Genomic DNA, 6,691 nt, shown 5'->3' on the forward strand with positions numbered 1-6,691 from the left:
TTTAGGTGATATTGGAGGGCATTCTGAGGGAAGTCGGTTCCTCCCAATAAGTGTTCGGTAATTTTAGGTGATATTAGGGAGCATTCTGAGGGAAGTCGGTTCCTCCCAATAAGTGTTCGGTAATTTTAGGTGATATTGGAGCGAATTCTGAGGGAAGTAGGTTCCTCCCAATAAGTGTTCGGTAATTTTAGGTGATATTAGGGGGCATTCTGAGGGAAGTCGGTTCCTCCCAATAAATGTTCGTTAATTTTAGGTGATATTAGGGGGCATTCTGCGGGAAGTCGGTTCTTCCCAATAAGTGTTCGGTAATTTTAGGTGATAGTGGGAGGCATTCTGAGGGAAGTCGGTTCCTCCCAATAAGTGTTCGGTAATTTTAGGTGATATTGAGGGGCATTCTGAGGGAAATCGGTTCCTCCCAATAAGTGTTCGGTAATTTTATGTGAAATTGGAGGGCATTCTGAGGGAAGTAGGTTCCTCCCAATAAGTGTTCGGTAATTTTAGGTGATATTAGGGGGCATTCTGAGGGAAGTCGGTTCCTCCCAATAAGTGTTCGGTAATTTTAGGTGATATTAGGGGGCATTCTGAGGGAAGTTGGTTCCTCCCAATAAGTGTTCGGTAATTTTAGGTGATATTAGGGAGCATTCTGAGGGAAGTGGGTTCCTCCCAATAAGTGTTCGGTAATTTTAGGTGATATTAGGGGGCATTCTGCGGGAAGTCGGTTCTTCCCAATAAGTGTTCGGTAATTTTAGGTGATAGTGGGAGGCATTCTGAGGGAAGTCGGTTCCTCCCAATAAGTGTTCGGTAATTTTAGGTGATATTGAGGGGCATTCTGAGGGAAATCGGTTCCTCCCAATAAGTGTTCGGTAATTTTATGTGAAATTGGAGGGCATTCTGAGGGAAGTTGGTTCCTCCCAATAAGTGTTCGGTAATTTTAGGTGATAGTGGGAGGCATTCTGAGGGAAGTAGGTTCCTCCCAATAAGTGTTCGGTAATTTTAGGTGATAGTGAGAGGCATTCTGAGGGAAAATGGTTCCTCCCAATAAGTGTTCGGTAATTTTAGGTGATATTGGGGGGCATGCTGAGGGAAGTTGGTTCCTCCCAATAAGTGTTCGGTAATTTTAGGTGATAGTGGTAGGCATACTGAGGGAAGTTGGTTCCTCCCAATAGGTGTTCGGTAATTTTAGGTGATAGTGGTAGGCATTCTGAGGGAAGTTGGTTCCTCCCAATAAGTGTTCGGTAATTTTAGGTGATATTGGAGGGCATTCTGAGGGAAGTTGGTTCCTCCCAATAAGTGTTCGGTAATTTTAGGTGATAGTGGGAGGCATTCTGAGGGACGTTGGTTCATCCCAATAAGTGTTCGGTAATTTTAGGTGATAGTGGGAGGCATTCTGAGGGAAGTAGGTTCCTCTCAATAAGTGTTCGGTAATTTTAGGTGATAGTGGAAGGCATTCTGAGGGAAGTTGGTTCCTCCTAATAAGTGTTCGGTAATTTTCGGTGAAATTGGAGGGCATTCTGAGGAAAGTTGGTTCCTCCCAATAAGTGTTCGGTAATTTTAGGTGATAGTGGAAGGCATTCTGAGGAAAGTTGGTTCCTCCCAATAAGTGTTCGGTAATTTAAAGAGATATTGGAGGGCATTCTGAGGGAAGTTGGTTCCTCCCAATAAGTGTTCGGTAATTTAAGGAGATATTGGAGGGCATTCTGAGGGAAGTCGGTTACTCCCAATAAGTGTTCGGTAATTTTAGGTGATATTAGGGGGCATTCTGAGGGAAGTCGATGCCTCCAAATAAGTGTTCGGTAATTTTAGGTGATATTAGGGGGCATTCTGAGGGAAGTCGGTTCCTCTCAATAAGTGTTCGGTAATTTTAGGTGATATTTGAGGGCATTCTGAGGGAAGTTGGTTCCTCCCAATAAGTGTTCGGTAATTTTAGGTGATATTGGAGGGCATTCTGAGGGAAGTGGGTTCCTCCCAATAAGTGTTCGGTAATTTTAGGTGATAGTGGGAGGCATTCTGAGGGAAGTTGGTTCCTCCCAATAAGTGTACGGTAATTTTAGGTGATATTGGAGGGCATTCTGAGGGAAGTTGGTTCCTCCCAATAAGTGTTCGGTGATTTTCGGTGATAGTGGGAGGCATTCTGAGGGAAGTGGGTTCCTCCCAATAAGTGTTCGGTAATTTTAGGTGAAATTGGAGGGCATTCTGAGGGAAGTTGGTTCCTCCCAATAAGTGTACGGTAATTTTAGGTGATAGTGGGAGGCATTCTGAGGGAAGTGGGTTCCTCCCAATAAGTGTTCGATAATTTTAGGTGATATTGGGGGGCATTCTGGGGGAAGTCGGTTCCTACTAATAAGTGTTCGGTAATTTTAGGTGATAGTGGGGGGCATTCTGAGGGAAGTTGGGTCCTCCCAATAAGTGTTCGGTAATTTTAGGTGATATTGGGAGGCATTCTGAGGGAAGTTGGTTCCTCCCAATAAGTGTTTGGTAATTTTAGGTGATATTGGGGGACAGTCTTAGGGAAAATGGGTCCTCCCAATAAGTGTTCGGTAATTTTAGATGATATTAGGGGACATTCTAAGGGAAGTTGGGTCCTCCCAATGAGTGTTCGGTAATTTTAGGTGATATTGGGAGGCATTCTGAGGGAAGTGGGTTCTTCCCAATAAGTGTTCGGTAATTTAAGGTGATATTGGAGGGCATTCTGAGGGAAGTTGGTTCCTCCCAATAAGTGTTCGGTAATTTTAGGTGATAGTGGGAGGCATTCTGAGGGAAGTTGGTTCCTCCCAATAAGTGTTCGGTAATTTTAGGTGATATTGGAGGGCATTCTGAGGGAAGTTGGTTCCTCCCAATAAGTGTTCGGTAATTTTAGGTGATATTGGGGGGCATTCTGAGGGAAGTCGGTTCCTTCCTATAAGTGTTCGGTAATTTTAGGTGATATTGGGGGGAATTCTTAGGGAAGTTGGGTCCTCCCAATAAATGTTCGGTAATTCTAGGTGATATTGGGGGGCATTCTGAGGGAAGTTGGGTCCTTCTAATGAGTGTTCGGTAATTTTAGGTGATATTGGGAGGCATTCTGAGGGAAGTTGGCTCCTCCCAATAAGTGTTCGGTAATTTAAGGTGATATTGGGGGAATTCTCAGGGAAGTTGGGTCTTCCCAATAAATGTTCGGTAATTTTAGGTGATATTGATAGGCATTCTGAGGGAAGTTGGGTCCTCCCAATAAGTGTTCGGTCATTTTAGGTGATATTGGGGGGCATTCTGAGGGAAGTTGGTTCCTCCCAATAAGTGTTCGGTAATTTTAGGTGATATTAGGGGGCATTCTGAGGGAAGGTGGTTCCTTCCTATAAGTGTTCGGTAATTTTAGGTGATATTGGGGGGAATTCTCAGGGAAGTTGGGTCCTCCCAATAAATGTTCGGTAATTTTAGGTGATACAGGTCGGACTCGCTGAGGGTGACGGGTTCGATTCCCGGTCGGTCCAGGATCTTTTCGTAAAGGAAATTTCCTTGACTTCCTTGGGCATAGAGTATCTTCGTGCCTGCCACACGATATACACATGCAAAATGGTCATTGGCAGAGGAAGCTCTCAGTTAATAACTGTGGAAGTGCTCATAGAACACTAAGCTGAGAAGCAGGCTTTGTCCCAGTGAGGACGTTACGCCAACAAGAGGAGAGGAGGTCGGACTCGATTATCCGGGTGACTCCAAAATTATTTCACCCCGGATAATCGAATCACCCGGATAATCGAGCCATGCTTCTTTTCTTTTATTTTTGATGTTCTTCAATCAAAAACTGTTCGTTAAACATAGAAGCTAACATATATAACGTTGTAGTGCCTAAACTCAACGTCTAGTATTATTACAACCATGTTTTTTAAAAATGAAATTTTAGCTGAAAATGTGAACAAATAAAAACAATTTTTAAATAGGCTAAATTCTACTTACAGGTGTTGTATTTAATGTTTATCACATTTGTTGACGTATTGTAATCTAAAAATTTGTAAACAAAGCAAAAACAAACTTTTCCCCGGATAATCGAGCCATTTTTCCCGGATAATCGAGCCCCGGATAATCGGGCCTCCGGTTAATTGAACCCCCGGATAATCGAGTCCGACCTGTATTGATAGGCATTCTGAGGGAAGTTGGGTCCTGCCAATAAGTGTTCGGTCATTTTAGGTTATATTGGGGGACATTCTGAGGGAAGTCGGTTCCTACTAATAAGTGTTCGGTAATTTTAGGTGATAGTGGGGGGCATTCTGAGGGAAGTTGTGTCCTCCCAATAAGTGTTCGATAATTTTAGGTGATATTGGGGGGCATTCTGAGGGAAGTGGGTTCCTCCCAATAAGTGTTCGATAATTTTAGGTGATATTGGGGGGCATTCTGAGGGAAGTCGGTTCCTCCCAATATGTGTTCGGTAATTTTGGGTGACATTGAGGGGCATTTTGAGGGAAGTTGGGTCGATTTCATACCATTACCCGGAAAACCATTACCAGGAATACCATTTACCATTTACGGTAATGTACCATTCACCGGAATGTACTTTTTACCGGAAACCCGTTTACCGGAATGTTTAATTTACCGGAAACATATTATCTCTCAAGTAAAACACTTGTCACAGAAGAGTCACGGTGGCGCAGGGTTTGTTGCGCAGCTGTCATTGTAACTTATTTTTATCATATGAATACTGCTGAGTTGAATGCCCTCTAGGGTAAAATCTCAAAAAAAAAAAAAAAAAAAAAATATGAATACTTACTTGCTAGAAGTAAGTCACAATGAATTCTGTGCAACAAAACTCTGCGCCACCGTGACTCTTCTGTGACAAGTGTGTTACTTGAGGGTTGAGGGTAAATATGTTTCCGGTAAATTAAACATTCCGGTAAATGGGTTTCCGGTAAATAGTACATTCCGGTAAATGGTACATTGCGGTAAATGGTAAATGGCATTCCGGGTAATGGTATAGAGTCGATTCAACTTCCCTCAGAATGCCCCTCAATGTAACCTAAAATTTTCAAACACTCATTGGGAGGACCCAACTTCCCTCAGAATGCCTCTCAATAACACTTAAAATTTTCAAACACCCATTGGGAGGACTTAACTTCCCTCAGGATGCTCCCAATATCACCAAAAATTACCAACCACTTCCCAGACAACCAGTAATCGTATAAGATGTTGCAAAAGATGATAAAGTTGAGGCCATATGCGTGCATGCCTCCATTTAGGCGCATGTAAAATGTACGCATATCGTCAAATCGAAACCAACTTCCTCAGAATGCCTCCCAATTACCGAACACTTATTGGGAGGACTCAACCTTCCTCAAAATGCCCTCCAATATCACCTAAAATTTCCAAACACTAAATTGCCTAAAATTACCAAAGACTTATTGGGAGGAACCGACTTCCCTCAGACTGTCCCCTAAAATTACCGAACACTTATTGGGAGGATCCAACTTCCCCCAGAATATACCCCAATATCACCTAAAATTACCGAACACTTATTGGGAGGACCCAACTTCCCTAGCTATGTCTCCCACTACCACCTAAAATTACCGAACACTCATTGGGAGGACCCAACTTCCTTCAGAATGCCCCCCAATATCACCTAAAATTACCGCACCCATATTGGGAGTAACCAACTTCCCTCAGAATGTCCCCCAATATCACCTAAAATTACCGAACACTTATTGGGAGGAACCGACTTCCCTCAGAATGCCTCCCACTATCACCTAAACTTACCGAACACTTTTAGGGAGGAATCAACTTCCCTCAGAATGCCTCCCACTATCACCTAAACTTACCGAACACTTATTGGGAGGAACCAACTTCCCTAAGAATGCCTCCAACTATCACCTAAAATTACCGAACACTTATTGGGAGGAACCAACTTCCCTAAGAATACCTCCAACTATCACCTAAAATTACCGAACACTTATTGGGAGGAACCGACTTCCTCCAGAATGCCCCCTAATATCACCTAAAATTACCGAACACTTATTGGGAGGAACCGACTTCCCTCAGAATGCCCCCTAATATCACCTAAAATTACCGAACACTTATTGGGAGGAACCGACTTCCCTCAGAATGCCTTCCACTATCACCTAAAATTACCGAACACTTATTGGGAGGCATCGACTTCCCTCAGAATGCCTCCCACTATCACCTAAAATTACCGAACACTTATTGGGAGGAACCAACTTCCCTCAGAATGCCTTCCACTATCACCTAAAATAACCGAACACTTATTGGGAGAAACCGACTTCCCTCAGAATGCCTCACATTATCACCTAAAATTACCGAACACTTATTGGAAGGAACCAACTTCCCTCAGAATGCCCTCCAATTTCACCTAAAATTACCGAACACTTATTGGGAGGCATCGACTTCCCTCAGAATGCCCCCTAATATCACCTAAAATTACCGAACACCTATTGGGAGGAACCGACTTCCCTCAGAATGCCTCTCAGTATCACCTAAAATTACCGAACACTTATTGGGAGGAATCAACTTCCCTAAGAATGCCTCCCACTATCACCTAAAATTACCGAACACTTATTGGAAGAAACCGACTTCCCTCAGAATACCTACCACTATCACCTAAAATTACCGAACACTTATTGGGAGGAACCAACTTTCCTCAGAATGCCCCCCAATATCACCTAAAATTACCGAACACTTATTGGGAGGAACCGATTTCCCTCAGAATTCCCCT

This window comes from Aedes albopictus, chromosome 2, assembly GCF_035046485.1.
Source record: "Aedes albopictus strain Foshan chromosome 2, AalbF5, whole genome shotgun sequence".
NCBI lineage: Eukaryota > Metazoa > Arthropoda > Insecta > Diptera > Culicidae > Aedes > Aedes albopictus.